General features: G+C 39.5%; 1 long non-coding RNA gene across 1 annotated transcript; it reads left to right on the top strand.

Annotated features, from left to right (window-relative positions):
- Positions 1 to 16911: 16911 nt before the first annotated feature.
- On the top strand, positions 16912 to 17516 carry LOC309692953. Its single transcript, XR_014272533.1, has 2 exons — positions 16912 to 17251; positions 17340 to 17516. It is a non-coding gene; the product is annotated as an uncharacterized lncRNA (long non-coding RNA).
- The last annotated feature ends 3322 nt before the right edge of the window (positions 17517 to 20838 follow it).

The raw sequence follows: 20838 nt of genomic DNA, 5'->3' as shown, positions 1-20838 counted from the left end.
AAACACAGGCCTTTACCACAGTGCCGCTGTGCCACTTTATTTTTTAACAAAACACTACGCTTTATGTATAAAGAACTGCCTATTCTACTACTTATTGAAGAAAAGAATCCACAAAAGATTAGTTTTACTTTCTTTTATTTGTTCCAGATAAATTATAAATTATTTTTTAAAAAGCAATGAAATGCATCAGATGTCTCCCATGCTTTCTTTTCTGCTGTAATTTTTTTTTTTGAACATAAATTGGTCTATTGAAAATAAAATGTAGTAAGAAACACTACATTTTTTCAATAGGCCAATTTATGTTTAAGAAAACCCCAACAAACAATCAAATGATCCCATCTGAGCAAGCACTGGGCGACGGTGGGAAGGAAAAACTCCTTTGTCTTAAAAAGAAGAAACCTTCGACAGAACCAGGCTCAGATGGTGCGGCTTCTGTCAAGACCGGTTGGGGGTTAGGTAGTTAAAAAACTACTCTAACGGTACAGCACTACAGCTTTTTGGTGGAAATGGGTGGAAGGATGGGTGTTACACCTCGTTTCATTGGAGGTCTTACAGGTGGTCGGGGTGTAGATTCAGCTTTTTTACAAATAGGTGGCAGAGGGACAGGACTAGGTCGTGGAATTATACCTAGTTGGGTGGGAATAGGTTGCTTTCCACTTCTGGATATAGGTGGAACACACATCCTACGAAAAGGTGGTAGGTTGTCGGTCGAGAAAGTTTCCTTTTTCGTTGGTTGTGTGACTTGAGGAGCGGGTGTCAACTTTGTGTTTTTCGGTCTAATGGGTGGCAGTGGAGTCCGCTGTAACTGTTGTTCGTCAGATGCATCTTCCCTGCCTACGTAAATGTATTTATGTTCCTCAAAAAGGGCAATGTCTTTTTCAACTTGACTCATTGCCTCTTCAAGAAACATTTTGTAATTGTATTTTTTGTGCTGTGAAGGGGAGATAGTAAAAGGGAGGGATTGATATTCAAAGTTTAGCTCATTAAACCTCCTCTTTAGGCCCTGGAGAATGTTTTGTTTCTCCTGTTCGGCCAGTGGTTTAACTGTTTCCTGTTGTTTTGTTAACCAGGCATCATTGTCCTGCTTAGCCTTTTCTTTCTCTGCCTTTCTTCTACGCAGGTAGCCTGGAACGATTCCGTAATCGTTTTTCTGTAAATAAAAGGGGACAAGTCCAGATTTCTCAAGGAGCTGCTTGTCCCCTTTGCGTGTATCCACACAAGCAGGTTGAGCCATGACTTTCTTCATGCCTGTGTGTTCTGGTTTTTTCCTGAATGTGTGTTCAGGTTTTTCGCCTTCTGGCCTCTGTGGGCACATTTCGCGATGAGATGGGGCCTTAACTGTTCTTGGCACCATGGTCCTGTGTTCATTTTTATATTTATTTTCTAATACAATTGCTTCCCTGTATTTAGAAATATACATTTTAGGTTTGGGTGGAGGAAGAGTACTCTACTTTGGGAGAAGGTTATAAGCGCTTTCATCTGAAAACACAATTCAATCGCTAGCTTAAAATCACCTGCAAGGGAATTCTACAACTGTGTGTCGAGGCACCCCTATTTATAGATTTTTATGGCCTGGCATGTGACATCATGGTGGCCTGGCATGTGACATCATGGTGGCCTGGCATGTGACATCATGGTAGCCTGTCTTTGTTCTGTCATTTAAGCCCCACCCCCTGGTTACTGTTGCTATTGTAACTATTATATTATGAATGCTGGTAGCTAGCATTCCACACACACACATACACTTTTTGCCAAGGTTCCAGCTGCAGTCACCAAGACATGTAAATGTATTTAGTAACCCTCTGGGGTTTATTGTATTTTGCACACCTCTGTTGCACACACATAAGAAATTCACTCACATGTGTTGTACCAGTGTACCTGCACATGTTATGTGATACGGGAAATCTCCAATTTTTTTTAATTTTGTTTTTTTGAGATTAAATAATATACCAAATAATACACCGATATTATTGCAACTTGTTTTTAACACACCAAGTGGCGACTGTATTAACATGTACAGGATTCTGACAAGGAGCTCAGCACGTGCAGCTTTTAACAGAAAAAGTACAACCTGAAAAAAAAGTCTGACCGTTTTGTCTGTTTCCCAGTGAAGGATGATGAAGTGTGTGTTTGGTGAGTCTCAGTTTCGTAGCCGCACAAACTATGCCTCAGCCATCCACGATGGTTTATGAGAGGCCAAATATGAAGCTTCTTTCATTCCCTCAAAACAAAAGTCAGAAAACCAGCAGTAATGTGTCAAGTCAACAATCTATGGGTGCGAATGTTCCTGAGTGCATGTTTTAACTACAGCAATAACACATCCGGGTTGTTTTTACTGAGGACATGCAGAGAATAAAGTGCATTTCTGAGTTGTAAAGTAAGTGGACACGTGAAATGTAGCAACAAGAAAAAAGTAGCTGCAAAAATGGCATCAAAATCAAATTCAGTTGTCTTTATAAATCCTACTGCTCTTTAGTTTTCCTCAGCATTCAAGTGAGTAGAGGTCAGTAGTGAAGCTGGTTGGCTGTTATTAGCAGCATGAAGGGTGTGCTCTTGTTTCCATGCTATTTGAAATCATTTGAGAGTGTATTTTTCAAATGCCTTTCCTCTCTGTGTGTTTTTGTAATTCTATTTTTCTAAAGCAGAGTGAGCTACCTAAGCATCTTTACCCATGAGCCCCAGCAATGTAAATGATGTACGAATACTAACATAGACTGTATATATAAGCTGGACTTTGCTTCCAGATTTAAAAAAGCAAGGCCAACGCAGTCTGCACTGATGGCCAACAGGGGGCGACTCCCCCAGTCCAGTCCACTTCTCACTTGATTTTTGACATCAGTGAAGCCTTATTTAATACAGGACGTTTCTCATTTTGTTAAGGATGCTGTCACTGACAATTGCTAATAAGGCAGAGAATAGTATAAGGCATGGCTACCGTATGAGTGTACAGAGTCTAATAGAATAAAATAATAAAAGTGAAAATGCTCAAGTGAAGGTTTCAACCATTGGGTGCCGTCATTGTGGCTACAGTCATCTTTTTTTATGTAGTCTATGTACTAATATAGCAGTGCACAAACCACTTGTACACAAGACTGTGAATCTTAATCAAGTTTAGGTATTTTTGTATTTGGCAAAAATTCATTATAGTGCCTTTTTTTGTCTTTTATTGGTAAGAAGAAACAAAAGTATATGTATATTTCAATGCCAGTGTACCCATAACAGGTTTACATGCATATTGATCAAGAGAGGCCTTGGCTTTGTATTTTGTCTGAATATTTTTGCACAGATGTTTTGTATTGCAAAATCATTTATTAAATAATGTTTGGTAAATCCCGCTGCTTCTGTTGTATGATCGATCCGTTTTAAGAATACAGACTTGTAATAGCAATGTGAATCCACTGGGGGCCACCAAATCACCATTTCTGAGAACAGTTTTGAATGTCTTTGCCTTGTAATTGCAGTGACCACTGTTGGCCAAGTGGTGGGGCCCTTTAGCTGTTTGATTACTGTAGTCACAACTGGAAACAGTTGGAAATAATAGTCAAAGATGAAAAAATGGCTCCTGTGTAGCCTTTCCGGGGTTGTGTTTGTCTGCTTCACTTCATTTCTTTCAGACTCAAATTCAGATCTTTCACCTTGAATTGGGAAAAAAAAATAAGTGAACCAGAGTGACTGTCATCCAGCATATGAATGTCATAACAGATGTAATGTTCTACATATACAGACATACAGACTGTGTCTGCCAGTAAAGTCATACGACCATGGAGGACATTCCAGGAGAAAGGAGGCTACTCTATGTCGACTGCACAAGATTGTTATTCCATCAGCAGGAGCAGTATCTGCCAGAGCTACAAACTGACCTCCAGCAGGCCGCTGGTGTTGATGTCTCTGACCAGATAATCAGAAACAGACTTATGAAGGCCAGACATCATCTAGTGGGCCCTTTGCTCACTGCTGGCACAGAGGAGTCTGATTAGCATTTGCCTCAGAATACCTGAATTAGCAGGTCCACATCTATTGCTTTTTACAGATGAGAGCAGGTTCACCCTGAGCACATGTGACATACATGAAAGAGCTTGGAGAAGTTGTGGAGGATGTTATGCTGCCTGTAACATTGTTCAGCATAACCGGTTTGCTGGTGGGTCAGTGATGGTCTGTGGAGGCATATTCATGACCTCAACAGGCTCAACCTAGACAACAGGACTCTGAATGCCATTAGGTACCAGGATCAATTGATATCATTGACACTTCACACTTACCTAACCTAAATGTTCTAGAACACCTCTGGGACTTTATGTTTCGGTCCATTCAACGCTGCCAGGTTCAACCTCAGAGCTCAGCTCTGATCTAGGTGTTTTGCTTCATTGCCTTTAAAGGCCTGAAAGGGTTAATGAACTCATGGACCAGAAAATGCTATCAGAATATTTAGTAATGTTTTTCTTCCCTTTTGCAGAGATAAGATATAATTACCAACAAACTAAATAAGTATTCTGTCATTTGAATGAACTAGTCATGCAAAAAACAAACCAAAACTGAAGCTCCATTTTGCAGTGCAGGTGTCCTTTCTTCCCCCTGTCAAGCATGAGCCTGCGAGTGTTCGCAGGAAAAGAGAAGACAGTCGGTCATTAGCAGCAATGCAGACTTTCAGACTGCTCAAAACATTTTCTGCTGCCGGTCTGGAACAGTTTGTTTTGTGATTGTGTTCTGTGAGCAGCGGTAGCACAGCAGTAAACCCTCACGACTCCTACATCAGACACTCCGCGCTCTGACACCATTTAATGTAATTTCTCCCAAGGCATCAACCAAAACCATTTGCTATGCATGCAAGTGCAACCAAAGAGAGGAGTGCACAGGAAACAGAAGAGAAGAAAGGAGGCATCTGTATTTGATAGAAACCAACATCTGCGCTGATGGGATATGCCAGCATCGTGTCATCCAGAAAACCAATTTGTACATCCAGTACTGATACACCATGTGCTTGCTGACTGAGCAACTGATGTTGCTATCAAATGCACCCTTTTTAATTCCTAGTCCTTTAATAAAATCCTGTTTACTAGCTTCTGGGTGACTATATTATAGGTGCAAGCAATGGTTATTTTCCATCCATTAGTTTTTTGGGGAAGTTTGCAGCTAATTGTCAGGAAGTTCAATCAACATTTGCCGTAGGGCAGAGTACCATGTGGACATGTGACCGTTCTTGCTAACATTCATGGGTGATTTAGAATCATGGTTCAGAAACATAAAATATCAAAATGAAAATAATGTTCTATTGGGCAGACTTTTCCTACCTAATACTCAAATGTAACCTTCTTATGGAGTGTTGAATTTTACCTCACAAGCTGATTAGGAAAAAAAAACCCTAATCAGTCAACCTTCAATTTGAATCTTTTCACCGTCTTTTCTTTCCTTAAATTCTAAAAAGCTGTTTAATATTGTGTCTGAATGAACTTTATTTTGGCCATTTGTGGGAAGGCAAAACAATATCAAAATATGAGAAATCTGCAGCCAGATTTCTGGCCATCTGTTGAATTCAGTCTATTATTCACTATTTTTTAAGCTTCTTTGTGATTCTTGAGGAAAACATCTGGATATTTAGGTGCTAAATATTCCACATCTTCATTAGCTTTTCTAGAAAGAAGCTGCTGTTTGGTGAACGTAAGAAGCATTTTAATTGCAAACAGCAGCGTGCTTTGGCAAAAACACTGCTATAAGATGAACTGAGCCGCAGAGTCATATGAGAGATCTGACACTAGGGGGCGGACCTCTTGCATATTAACACATAGTAATATCACATAATTAGTAAGATCAGTTATACTCTCCACCCAGCTGACAATCTCGGGACATGCTGTCTTATTTTAACCGTCTGGTCCCAGTGCAGGGCTCTAATCTATTGTATGAACTGGGACTGACACCTATTTGGTGCAAAACTGCTGTAATGGCACCGACTGTAGGGAAACTGCCATTTTTGGCCCTTCTGTACTGGCTTAAGTTCTCAGCTCTGGAGGTTCCTTTGGAATCTCTGGGAAGTGAGATTGGAGCCAGCCTCAAGTGGCTTTTCTAGGAACTATGGTTTCTGTTGAAGTGAAGACGAAAATATTTTGAATGGTTTAGGGAAATAGTTTTAAACTTTTATTTTATTTTATTTCAACATCTTTTTTTCCCATAGTTTAATGTAATCAGAATCTTAAAAGCGACAAGTAAATCCAGTATGGCGATAGATCTAAAAGACAATATAAAGAGTATAATATTTTTATCTGACATGTAGCAGAGTAGAAGTGCAACCGAAATAATTCAGTTAAAAAAAACAGTACTTATAGCTATTATCTGCCACAGCTATGCAGACAAGAACATGTCTAAATAAACACAAACAAGTCTAGCTGATGCGTGCGACTCGCCCTGATGCTTAAATCTCTTTGGTTCAAAGCCAGAGAAGCAGCTTCCTGCATAACTAAGGATGACCACTCCCTTCGTTACCAAAGAAAGGTGAGCCCTGAGGGTGTTTTCTGCTAAAGAAGCCTCATTTAGCCCCTTTATTTCAGAATGAAATGGGCTGCAATGGGCTTTGAAGATAAAGAAGAGCAGAGGTGTGTATTAGTCTTAGAAGAAAAGCAAGATGAATAGAAGGGGTAGGGAAGCAAGGGATACAGGCAAAGTGCAGTGAATGGCTCTTGAGGTAATGTCTGGCTTAACAGCATTTGAGCAGAGAGATCAAGGTGTATCTGCTTTACCATAAGATTCCTATGGAGACAGCATGTAAACAGTGAGTCAAGAGGGCCTTTTGGTTTTCTTTTGGTTTTCCAGGATGGAATCTAGCATCATCTCATCGCACTGGGAGGGTCAAGATGAGAGAGTAAAGGGATAGGTGTGTTCAAACTACTCATTTAACCACCACTGCAATTGTATGTCCATGAAGCTATCTACCTTGCTGTTAGTAACATCATCTGAAGCACTCACTGTTCAGGTTAAAATGATTCAGTCATTTTAAAAATAAACAGTCCTTATTGTGATACAGATACTCATATACAGTCCCGATCAAAAGTTTAAGACCACTTGAAAAATGGTAAAAAAAAAATCATATTTTGCATTGTTGGATCTTAACAAGGTTCCAAGTAGAGCTTCAACATGCCACAAGAAGAAATGGGAGTGAGACAAAACATTTTGATCAGGACTGTATCTTGAGATTGAAGGTGCAGGCATTAATTAAAATTTGCCTCTGCTGCACATGAATGCCAAAGACTTTTTATATCCTCCGCCTTGGGCGTGCTATGTCTGTGTTTGATCTTTAGCCACATACATAAAGTGTGATTAGGCAGAATGGAGAAGTCCATCTTTGTCAGTTGGGACAAAGATGGGAGCAATGTGGGAGCTTACAGAAACCTCCCGCTATGTATTTTTATTGGTTTAACTCTAAGTTTATGAGAATATATAATTAATAATTTGTTATGTAATATAATTACACACTAATCAATCTGTAGGATGAAGTATATCTGTAGGTACAACACCCTTTCATCTCTCATATAATCTCAAGAAACAACTAACTGTATCTTGAGTTATAAACATAATAGTCTGGTCATTGATGCAGTCTGGGTGACTGGGCACTTAAATGAATCAGCCAGTCTCCAGATACTGTTTTCTGCTTTAAAGTGTGTTTTCCTTTTTTAAATGTTGGTTCCTCTTCTGATGATGCTTCTGGTGTTTCTGCTCTCCTCGTTATTCCCTGTCTTGAGTTCCTCTGTGCATAAGTAGATTTGTCAATCCATGTTCCCCTGTCCGGTTTAGTACTAGTCTTGGCGTACTAGTCCCGCTTTACTTTTTCCTCCTGTGCCTTGTTTTAGTTTCACTTCTGGTTTTTACCCCTCCTTTTTATTCAATCTTTGTTGTCTCGTCACCTTTGCCCTGCTCCAAGCTGTTTTTTTGTTTGTGCTCCCTGTGTGTTGTTCCTCATGCTTGGTTTCTGGATTCCTGTTTAAAGTTTATTACCTCGCCTGCCTTAGCATTTTAGGGCTTTGGTCCTCCCCATCGTGTGTACTTATATCATTGATTGTTCACAGTCCAAATGTAATGTTCCATCCATTCATTCGCTTCCGCTTATCCTTTTCAGGGTCGCGGGGGGCGCTGGAGCCTATCCCAGCTGTCATAGGGCGAGGGGCGGGGTACACCCTGGACAGGTCGCCAGTCTGTCGCAGGGCCAACACACAGGGACAGACAACCATTCGCGCACACATTCACTCGCACATTCAAACCTAGTGGCAATTTGGATTATCCAATTAACCTATCCCCACAAGTTGCATGTCTTTGGACGGTGGGAGGAAGCCGGAGTGAACCCACGCAAACACGGGGAGAACATGCAAACTCCACACAGAACTCAGGACCTTCTTGCTGTGCGGCAACAGTGCTAACCACCGTGCCACCGTGGTGCCCCTTAAAATGTAATGTTATTTAGTTTTAATCACACAATCTTGCTATGTCCCTCCTTGGTAATCAAGACAATGATTGAGGCAGGACTTACGGCACAGGACTTTGAGAGCATGCAATTACCTTTCCCAGGTTATTTATTTATTTATTGTAGCAAAAAAAAATTCATGCTGTTTTTCCACTTATTTGTTCTAGTAATGACATGATAATCATCTCTACACCTTTAGTTTACACTTAAAATGTTTTGAGTAAGTATGATTGTTTGGTCAAACCAAAAATAAAAAATAAAAATAAATAAATAATGAGATTTAAATGACTAAGGTAGACCAAGTGGATAATTAAACTAGGTGTGTATTAAATGCTACACTTAGATTTTGTGAAGAAACATCTGTTAGAGGTTAAGAGATGGGTATCTTCACACACACAGCATGTAAAAGTAAAGAGAACGCTTATGTTTATGTGCAGAGACAGAGTGCATAAATAGCTCTGGGATTAAGGTCACAGCCTTTAGCGAGTGACTCACTTATAATGTATACAAATGCACACAAAGACAGATTCATGCATGCATGTTTCTGTGAAAGATCTTTTTTAAGCCACATACTGTACCTGCTTAGAAGATCTGGCTGTAAGTCCTCAGTGATGAAAGTGATGGTAAAGACTTCAATCAACAAAGCATTTATAACTAAGAGATATTTTAGAAAGTTACGTTCATATAAAAAAATCATCAGTCTTGAATATCTCGTAGCTGGCCGTAGCTTTAATAAAAAGTTGGAAAAGGGTGATACAGATTCCAGATTGTAGGTGACACTGCAAGAAAGGCTGGAATAAAACTGACCCACTTTGGTGGGGAAAGACGCCTCACCTATAAAAATTCAGTATCAGTGGAAAAGCACTCCATCACCTGTGTTACATATGTGGACTTTGATTACTGAATAAATATCCTGGACAAATGTATATGTATATGTATATGTTGACTTGATCAAAGCATGTCTAAACTGAATCAGCACAAACCGTTTCTACTAAGATCCGGTCTCTATATGGTCTTCCTCCTTCCTCCTCATATGTGTTGGGTTTTTTTTAATTATCATGTACTGTTTACATGTCAGAGTTCTTCGACATTTTTACATGTGAATGCACGTCTCATCTCCTCTCAGTCTCTTGGCCTACACTCACACCCCTTTTCCTCCTTCTTCTCCTTCTCTCCTCTCCAACTCCACTCAGACTTTCTATCTAATAATCCATCCATCTTTGTGCTCGAATGGAGGGCTAATGCTTTCCATCTGTGTGTATCAGTTGTGGGGCTCCAAGGGCAAGGCCTGCCACTCTTTGCCTATTCACCCCGCCCACCCCTCCCATCTCCACTTCAACTCCTTTCTGACAAAACCCTGTCTGGTTCCACTCAGCCCTGAAGTCTAAGATCCCACTCCACGCTGGGGCCCCTCCTGGCCTGAGGCAGCAGGGGGAGGCTGGTCGGGCCCCTGGATCCTGCAGATTCTGAGTCACTGTGAAACGATTCATTTCTTTCCAAACATGCATAAACATACACGACTATTAATATGCTGATGAGAAGCAAAATAAGAGCTTTTTTTAAAAAAAAAAAAACTATCTGTAGAGCATAAGCTACATATTCAACTTAATGCTGCACCTTTTCTGCTTTTGCAGACTGGAAAAAAAAAAACAAAATAACATTTACATATTGAAATATTTACATATTTACATATTTACATATTTACATAAGGCAAAGGCATAGAGGTTAATTTGGTAAAGAGATTTTCCAACTTGTTTTAAATCACCCTAATAGGAAAAGAAAAAATGCATTTTGTTGGGCATAAAATTCTATATATAAAACGGATTTTATACATATATGTAAAATGTGTAAAACAGATGATCCAAAAACAATACTGTCCACAGGTGCTGTATGTCTACAGGAAGAAATGACAGCGTTTTTTGTCTAAATCACACTTTTTCTGTCTTCTTCTGGGGCTTCGTGTCTCTGTGATTGTGAATGTGTCAGATGTTATTTTGACTGTGCTCTTATTGAGGGAACAGAATGTTGTGTTCTCAGAATATTTTTACAAACGTGCATGAACAAAATAATTAATCAGTTGTTGTACTGCCACCCACTGGACAGCCAGTGGGTGGCAGTGACTGATGTTAAACTATAACATCAGTGTGTGATAGTTTATATAGTCAGAGACTATTATATTGTCATATTTAAATATATATATATTTTTGTTATTTTATAGTTTTTACACTGCGTATATTATTTATTTGTGTGTCAAATTCATAAGTTAAAATGTCTGTTGTAACAAACTCTTTGAAAAGCACATGTTTAAAAAAATGAAGTTCAGAAATCTTTTTTTCATGCCTAAAGATGAGTACGAATACTTGAGTATGAGTACGAGAAAATCTTGATTGAGGTTGTCATAATTCATGCATGAAAGGGTTTACTGTAAAAAGTACAAATTTTAAACAAACTCTATTTCCAGCACTTCAAAAGGTACTGATCTGCTGCCATTTTGTATCATAGTCATGAGTTTTGACATTTTGGTTAGACAATTTGAAGATGTCAGCATAGACTTTGAGAGATGTGATGAGATTTCTTTCTTCTATTATATGACGTTTTACTGATTAAATAGTCCCTCAGTTAGCCATAATGTTAGAATAAAAAAATGAATGATTTATAATACAATGAACAGCATCTGAAAACCCATTCCACCATTGTTTCCTCATCGACTCATCCCGCTGTCATTCAAAGAAAAAAAGCAGGTTAAGCCCTGCATGGGTGAGCCATCTATCACAGGGACCAGCTGAAAACCACTTTTTAATGTTCATTTATATCTGGACTAAATTGACACATACCAGGGATGTAAAACCCGTTTGACATCGTAGGTCCAGACATCGCGCACTTTGATCTCTAGTGGGCTGGACCAGTGAAATTTCCAATTTTTGTCGGCACAAAGAAGTTTAACTACGCATGTTATCTCGGCGATAAAGGAGCACAATTTCTGCAGTACATTTCAGTTTGTCAACATGATAAGGAAATCCTACACAACACAAAGTTTTGATTATATTCACAGAAAATATACTACTTTGTAAAAAAACTAAACAAAACAGAAATTTCTATAGTATACAATTAATAGCCATGAACAGTTCTGTCGTTAATTGTGTATCTATTACTTTAATTACTTTGGTGTAGTAAAGATGGCTATAGAGGAGGTCTTTATCAGTAAGAAAAACTGTAAAACCTGTTTTGAAAATACAGTTAAATGTCCAAAATTCATGTCTTCCTTCCTATTTTCCAAAGCCAACCAGTGAGCCGGATTAGAGTCTTTGCCAGGCTGATTCCGATTCTTATGTGTGATACCCCTGACATGTGCAATGAATCATTTGACCATGGGATAGACCACCCAGTATTTTTCTTAAAGTCTGATTGCACAGAAATCAACCCACTCTCTGTGGGGATAGTTAATGCTTCAGCAGCATGTAATCATGGTGGAGCAATGCAAGTGCCATAAAAGGGAACACTCACCATAATACTCAAAGCAGTTTTAGCTGTTCCTCAGATTTCTAGCTGTGTAGCAAAACTTCAGTCAGAGACTGTAAATGTGTTATTTGCAACACCATTGTCTGGGCTGCAACATTAGCCTTCATTTCAAAAGACAAACAGTGGGCAGCAGGTGTTTTTATGTCAGGTGAAAATGTGTGGCAACAAAAAATATGCATGTTTGTATGGTTAGCATGTCTGGGTGTGATACAACTGTACAGCTCAGTGTTCTGGAAAACGCTCCTTTTTTTATCTGTTCTTGCATCAGTGACAAACGCATTACTGCAGTCCCAACAAAACCGCTTTTGTGGAAAAGCCTTGGTTTGGATTAAAAGCAACGAGTGCGTTTTGGGTACATGGACTTGAAAGGGACCTTGAGCCGAATGTGCAGGATCACCATGGAGATCAGATGTGTGATTATGATAGGTCTCCCTTTTCCTGGAGATAAAGGCTTGAATGGATGTCTGTCCTCTTTTTTTCTTGATTCTAAAAGAAACAGTTTGACATTTTGGGAAATTGTGTCTGCACAGTAGGGGCCTGTTAGCGATGAATAGGGGAATAGGCTCCCCCACAACCCGAGTTATGTAAGTGATGGGATGGCTGTACCGCATACTGTATATAAATGATGGAAGTTTAAAGCCTCTAGTTTGGCATTTTGGTCAAAATGCGAAACAATTTTGGGGGGGATTTGTCTTTTAAACTGGATATGATCATATTTGGCAGCAACCATAAAGTCATAGTGTAATTCTGTAAGTAAATATATGCAGTTTACTTAGACCTACAGTTCATGAAGCCTGAAAAAGCTATGATAAACTTAACATTAAAAGGTCAAAATTAAAATCTAGCATAGGATAAGAGGCAGGTTTCATCCTGAATCACCAGTTAATCGAACATACAAGTGTTTGAATCCAGTGAGAGGCTGTGCAGACACAGGGAGAACATGCACGCTTCACACAGAGGGACCACAGGCGGCCACTAGATTCAAACCCAGGATTTTCTTGCTGTGGTGTGACAGTTCTAACCACTGCATCACAGTGAAATATATATTTATCATTAACATCGTTAATGCATTTTGTAAGCTGGCCACCAATCTGTAAATTTATCATGTAGATGCAGGCAGCAGTGAAAACAGCAATTGTTTCCATGTTTTTGTTTCATACAATGTCATTTAAAAAAGATTCCTGTCCCCTCAAAAAATAAAGAAATTATTTTGAGTAAAATGCAACTAATATATATAAAATCAAAGGCTGATTAATTCAAGTAATTCATTTTTACTTACAATGTGCTTGCTATGAACTGAATGTACAAAAGAAAAAACAAGTAAATGTGATTTGAGCAGACTTAATCTTGTATATGTACTTGTGTAACAAAATTACAAGGAAATTTTACATGTATTTTTTTTAATTAATTTTAATTAATTTTTGAATGTTTAAATAAATATATGAAAACCACAGAGCCTAACAAATTTAAAGACTTCTACCCAATCCCCATCCATTCATGTTTAAATCATTTTTTTTTAGAAATCATGTTTCTTTAATAGTTAATCCACGGATTAGATAGATAGATAGATAGATAGATAGATAGATAGATAGATAGATAGATAGATAGATAGATAGATAGATAGATAGATAGATAGATAGATAGATAGATAGATAGATAGATAGATTTCTGTTGTTAATTTGCTATTTTAAAAAAACACTAAAACTAAATAATAACACAAATTATTATTTTTCCATGAATATGCCAAATTAGCTATTTACATGCATTCATTAACAGATAAATTAATTTCATTGGTTGAATGATATTTTATTATCAATGGCATTTGATGTTATTTCAAATGTTAATTTGAATATTAATTTCTAACAGACAGGTCGAGTGTGCCAGCTCAAGTATAGGTATGAAAACAAGACTGCAGTTTATTTGCTGAATTTATTTGGGACTTGCTTTTTTGCGGGAGATACCCTGCACCCCAGCTGTTTGCCCAAATTTTATGTCCTTAAAATACTTTTTGCTTGTGCTAAATGTATTATTATGTATTCCCTCACAACATATTTTTGTAATTTTAAACAAGCTTTTGACATATTTCAAAAATATTTGTTTTCCTGTTCTTGTAACAGGTGGTCTAATAAGTTTGTTATACACTGTATAACTCTGCACTGATATCCACTGATGTCAGCGTTTATATTTAACAAAAATTCTTGTGTAATAATCTACATAAGAGCATGTTTTGAAAAAAAAAATGGAACAAAGTCTGTTAAATCAAAGCCATATGGGCTTTTTTTCTCACTGCCCACTCAAGCCTCAAAACCCACAAAAAGCTGTTTTTAGCATAAAACTGATCCAGGAGTGAATACTGACTTGCATGCATGGAGTTTGGTATAAGTAGAAAGTAAAAGTTATAATTAATATTTTATCCTTACCTATGTACGACACAGATCTGAAATAATGATGAGGCAACATGCCATGTTTTTACTGCCTCCTCCTGTCTTCCTCTTCCTGTCTCTCGCCTCTTCCTGTCCTCCTTTCATCTCTTCTCCTCTCCCTCTGCTCCCGCCGTCTTCTTTCCATTCCCTGCTCTCTCTCTCCCCTCCTTTTCTTTTGATATCTTTTTTTAAAGGTCTGTGTCTGTACTCGCATGCAGCACGCACACTCACAGTCATACATTCAGTGAAACAACATGTCTCATTATCGGTCCCGACCAGCTGGCAGCTTTGTAATTAAACTATTTGTTTTTGTTTGTTGTTCTGCACACATTCATACGTCTCTCTCTTCAGGATTTTCTCTCTTACACCAGCACACCGAGTCATGTTTGTCTTTCTTTTCTTTTTTTTCCTTTTCCTTTTTTTTGCCATCTTTCGCGCACTCACATGTCAAAAACTGCATTGCACAAAGCCACAGCCTCAGTCTTGAATAGAGCCAGAAATAGCATTGGGTTTGACTTGGAATCGGCTTAAGTCTTCAAAGAGAAAAAATTTTGATGCTGCAATAGGAGTGACTGTGGGAGAGGGGTGAGCGAGGGGATAGAAGCTGAGAGGAGAACAGAGCAGATCTGGTTGTTATATCCAGCTGTAAAAAAAAAAAGAAAAAAAAAAGAAAAAAAGAGGGGGGGCAAAAACTTCAAAGACTCATGTTGCCATGGTAACAGCATGGTGCCTGCTTTAAAGCCCCACCCCACCCACCCAGCGCCCCCATCCTCAAACACACACACACATACATACACACAGAGAAATGTAATAAATGTATTCATAAAAATTGATGTCAGCCGAGGAGGAGTGGGTGCAGACTCACATCCTAATCATTCCTCTTTCTGCTCCATCCCTCACTTTTCTTCCGTGGACGCTGCTGCTGTCCGGCCGAGATCACATTGACGTGTTCAGTGACGGGCACCACTGCAGCTAATTAAAACCCGATAGGGTTAGCAGCCAACGCTTCAGTTTCCCTGTGTGAAATGATTGGTTTAGTCTTATCTGATGGTAGTGGAGTTGGCCTCTTCATGTCTCTCTGGATTGATGTTTGGGGCTTGTTCCCTATAATTTGACGTGCCATCACTTCATAGCCGCTGGATCTTAAATTCCATTCATAATCAGATCCATCTCCCAGTCGGGCTGTTTTCCTTTTTCGTGTTTGTCAGATGAAGTTTTGTGGTCTTGCTGGTTTTCCATCGACTGTCAGGCAGTTTTTAGGCACAGGCTACATCTTCATCCTTTCACGGATAAAGCGCTACGAGACCTTCCATTTTAATTTCTGTTTATGTGATCTGCTTTGATGATGTTATTTTCACATACTAGTGTTTTATAAATTTGTACTATCTGGATTTTTATTTGTTGCTCTGTGAAATAGTTGGTCCGACTTATTGATTCAGATAGCAATATCTGAACGGATTAAACTGCCATGAATTTTCTTGCAAAGCAGTCACAAGCACTTGATTTCTCCAGTAATTTAGCTTTTAATCAAATACACCTTTTATCAAAGCAACTGCAGTAATATACAACTAACCCCCCACCCAACTAATATACAGCTTTGCAACAGTAAGTAACATATTACAATAATGGTAATATTATTGCTATCTTGGGATTTCGTCATGATATTGTTGGTATGAAGTGAAAACTTGCTCACCTCTAAATGTCCCATTTAAATGGGTGTTTTTGTTGTCTTCCAACTTTTCCCTGCTTCTCTGACTCAAGCACAAAGAATATCTACATTTACTTTTTATTTTCACAAGTCACAGCAGGCTGTTTTCACCCGCACATACCTAATATTGTAGTTATTGTCCAGTATTTCCTTTATCAATAGTATTTGTGGTACCTAAAAACAAGTACTATGGCAACAACTTTTCATATCTTTGTGCAAATCTAACCATCTAACCACCTCTGGCCAGCTCGGGTGCAGTCGATCAAAGATGTAAGGCTCAAGGTAAAAGCAGACTTGGCCATCTGTCAGTTTGCTTCCACTTATCCAACTGAGGATCACATGGTGGCTGGAGCCCATCCCAGCTTTCATGGGGCGAGAGGCGGTCCACCAGTCTAACTCAGAGGGACAGGCAACCAGTCATGCTCACCTTCACACAAAAAAAGCCCCTGGAAGCCAGTGGATTCAAACCCACAACCTTCATTCAGGTCTTCAGTAGTTCCACTTTTGTTTTTAAATTTTGGAATGTTTAGAAATAGTGATTGTTGATCACTTTAAACTGCAGTTTTATTGCAGTTTAATCAAAGTTATGACCCTAGATTGTGCAAACCAAAACTTGTTTGAATCCATCTGTCAAGAGCTATAAACTACAATCAAATAAAGATTTCCTGAGCTAGACATTTACATTGGGTCTTTTTTTTGAGGAAAAAAAAAAGGTGTGCCAGGCATTGTTCATATGAGCTTTTAATCATGTTTCACTTGCTGTTTATATTCTCAGTTCAATATGAAAATTATCCAACAGTAGCGATTTCTGTCACGGACCCAGCTCTGGAGGACTCGGGGTCCGTGAGCAGTTTTGACTCACCTCCCGTTGATATTGTTGTTATTATTATTTTGGTGATGTGTGTGTTTTTCTGCACTGTGCTGTGTTAGTCTGTGTCCCACTCATATGTATAGGCAGGGTATGGGTGTGTATGTCTGCGGGTGTGGCTGGAGGATGGAGCTCAGCCACCTGCAGGCCTGAGGGGTGTGGCCCTGCGGAAGGACTGGCCACACCTGAAGTTCATGCCACACCTGTTGGTGATCAGGGCTCGTCGGGGGAGCTACTTAGGAGAGAGTTGGAGCTCCCACCGGCGCGGGATCATTAAGCTAAGACTCCAAGTCAGTGTGTAGCATTAGGAAGTGCGGATCGTGTGTGTGTGTGCGCGCGGGTTCAGTGTTTAACGGCTGCTTCTGTATTGTCCTGCAGGTGAAACGAGGGACCAGAAGTGCAGCACGCACAGGGTGTGCAGTAACACAACAGCGGGGAGCACGAGCACGAGCACAGACGTCGGAGGGAAGCACGCACATGGGGTTCGAGGGAGCAACGGGGAGTTATTGTGTTTACAGCTTTCCACTGTAAATAAAGAGCACTGTTTGCATCGCAGAGTCTGCGTTTTGGGTCCTCCTTTCCCCACATCCCCACGGTCTGCCCTCCAGACCGTGACAATTTCTCTTTTTTTCTTTTCTTTTTTTGTTCTGTGGTTCTTGTTGTCTTGTCAGAGGGTTTTTCTAAATAGATATCTTAAAGGTGAGGGGGGGATCAGCGTTTCTATCATAAAGGTCGATGGTTATAATACACCCAGGTTTCGAGGTCATACAAACATAATGTCTTTCTGAGACCCCCCAGAACAATGTGATCCTTTCTGCTTGTTTGACTCGTTTCTCTCTGCTCCGGCCTCCTTTCGTGGCCTCGCGAAGTGCAGGGGTCTGTCATGCATTAAAAAAGAACTGGGTCCAGCTAGTTTGTCCCTGGAGCGTTTCCTGTCTGCTGATGGATGGCTGCCCAGAGACTCCGAGGCTCAAGCTCAGAAGCTGCCAATGAGTTCATGTCAGCTGGAACTCAGAGGTTATTTATGTCTAAAATTCCTTCTGTTTTTACAATTGAGTAATCACCTCGGCGCCATGGTCATCGAGACAGAAAATCAGGTTAGTCGTGGAGGATCTCTCCTCTGCACTTCCATGTTATCAAATGTAATTGGTGCTTAGAGTTCTTGAGAAAGTGGTATCAAGTGTCACATTTTGTCTTACAATGGTCCTGTTGTGCTAATTACTGTTTCCACAGTTAAATTATGAGCCTAAATATGAGCCACAGTGTGTCATAAGTTGAACTGGAAGTTAGCACCAACCCTGAAACATTGCTGCTCCCTTCATCTTTCTGATGAGACCTAAACATCAGATAAATGATGATTTCTTTTTTCCTTAACACGATGATGCTGTTGTCTGAGGCAAAGAGGAGTATGAGGAGCAGCTGTACCCAAAACATTCCCTCCAAGTGGTTTGAGGCGACCCAGGGCCAGCTGGGAAGAGTGCTGCGGTAAGGACACTCATGCAATGTAACACAACCACTGACATGCAGCCTCATACCTCCCATAAGTCACCTTACCATGACTAGTAAACTAAGGTTGATGCTGCATCAGTGTTAATTTACATATTTCATGATTACATTTTTTTTTTATATCTTACAGCAGTGACTGATTGTTATTACAGCCAAATTACTGTCAAAATTAAATTAGACTTTCTTCATCAAAGAGATCTTTGTGGAGGCGTCTCCTGCTGCTCCATCCGGAGCAAAAATGAAAAATCGTGATGCAAATTCATTTTATTCAATTTATTACCTAATGACCTAATGTCTTCTGCGTTTCAGTCATCTGGTTAGTTTAATGGGACTCCGCCTTCAGATGAACAAAAACTGCAACACTGGCAAAAATATTGGAGTATATTAGGAAATACATATTAGCTTTCCTATGGAGAATAAGATGAAAAGATTAACACCACTTAACCCACAGATAGAAGCGGGTTGGCTTTACTAAGCAGATGTACTGCAAGCAGAAGAGACATATTTGCCTCTTTTAAAGTAAAAATCTTCAAAAACAGGAACGCTAAAGTAGATTATACAAAAAAAACAAAGTACAAAATGCAGTTTGTGGATTTCTAGAGTTGTCTGTGATTTGCCAGGAAACTCACAGATTACAGGAGACCAGCATCGATGTGTAATCTTCTTGCCTGCTGATCCTTTTGCTTTGCCCTTGCACCAACTGACATGTCAGCCCAGCATCTGATATGTATCTCTGGTTGAGCTGTGTTTTCAAATGGGTTCAGATCTGGTGACTTTAAAGAGCATTTTATTCAGATCATTTTTTTAATACTCATCAAATCATCCAGCAACACCCTGCGTCCTGTATTTGGGGTCACTCCCATCCTGAAAGAGAATACTCCGGCCAGGATTACAATGTTAGATAGAAAGGATAAAAGTTATCAACATTCCTACTCTCAACTACGGTCACGAGCTCTAGTTAGTGTCACGTCACAGATCCAAGCAGCTGAAATCAGTCTCCTTCGAAGGGTGAGGCGCTCGGTGTTGTTTTTCAGTGGGACAAAGGAGCAACCTTAACTCTTTGCCATGCTGTCAAAGCTTTTCCCCTTTCATCTGTCACCCAGCAAACAAGTCCTTTCTACTTGTATCCACATCCTACACTTAAAGAATGAACTACAATCATTCTGCATCATACATGAGCAGATTTCCTTATAACCTTATGGAAGCCTGAGTATCGCTTGAGGAAGGATCTGTTTATATGTCCAGCTGTCGTCCTGTACTGGTGGACCACGACTCCAGTGTTATATGAAGCTTTTATTGTTTTCAGTCTTTCACTGTAAATATCTTTGTGTTACCAACACCCGTGCTTAGTGATTGCAGTGTATGCTCCATTAACTGAATCTGGCTTTGGCTTTATTTACACAGCATGACAAAATCCATTTGTTGTATTTTCTAGTTCCCACGCACCGAGAAACCTACTCTACCAGAACACCATTCTGTATATATGTAGCTGTGTAACCTCACAGAATAAGGCTTCAAAGATGGTTTTGGTTTAACCCTTCCACGGGTAATAGCCATGTTTCCTTCTGTTTATATGCCAACAGAAATTTCAGTCAAAGTCTTTGAAGCCAGATGTGGAACCCTACAGTCTTCCTGTTGTGATTAGGACTTTGCTGGATCTCACCCCAAATGTAATTTAATATATTCACAAATCCTGAATCCTGGTCTAATCAGCCTCAGTTTCTCCTCTTCGCCTCCTTTATCATCCCAAACCAGGTGGTTCTGTGGGCCTGTGCTGTAATTAAAAAAATGCAAATGAGGTAATCCTGTAAAACAAATCCTTCTGTCTCTGTTAATGAAGACCCCCTAACTGCTTTTTTGTGTAATGAAATATTTGTCTGTGAGTAAACCAGCATTGCTCTCTCCAAAGAGACATGCCAGTCAGACAGCCAGTCGGGATTAGCAGTTTCACGGACAGACTGGGCCACTTTTGGCTGAGCTGCAGTCTGAAAACGATCCAAGAGATAAATGTTTAAAAAAGAAAAAGAGAAACAATGTAAGTATGTCAAGCTGGAGTTGTGGTTGCAATTTGTTGTAATAGCTCCAAAATGCTGCCATATTTAAAGGCAGAAAACTATCTGTAACATATATTTAATTTTACCTGTTGAAAAATCAAACACTGACCATTAGAGACACAAAAGATCCAAACCCCAGCGACCAGAATCAAGAGAAAACAAATATTTGTTAAGTGTCCCATCCCATCAAAATGGACACAGCTACAGTTACATACAAACTTTCTTTCCTTGCTTTAATTGAAAAATGTTGTGGTTGGTGAAAGGGCTTGGGATAGGCTTGACAAAACCCAGATTAAATAGATTCAGAGTGATCCATC

Source organism: Aulonocara stuartgranti, assembly GCF_965226115.1.
Source record: "Aulonocara stuartgranti genome assembly, chromosome: 17".
Classification (NCBI taxonomy): domain Eukaryota; kingdom Metazoa; phylum Chordata; class Actinopteri; order Cichliformes; family Cichlidae; genus Aulonocara; species Aulonocara stuartgranti.
This window is presented reverse-complemented; position numbering and strand designations above follow the sequence as displayed.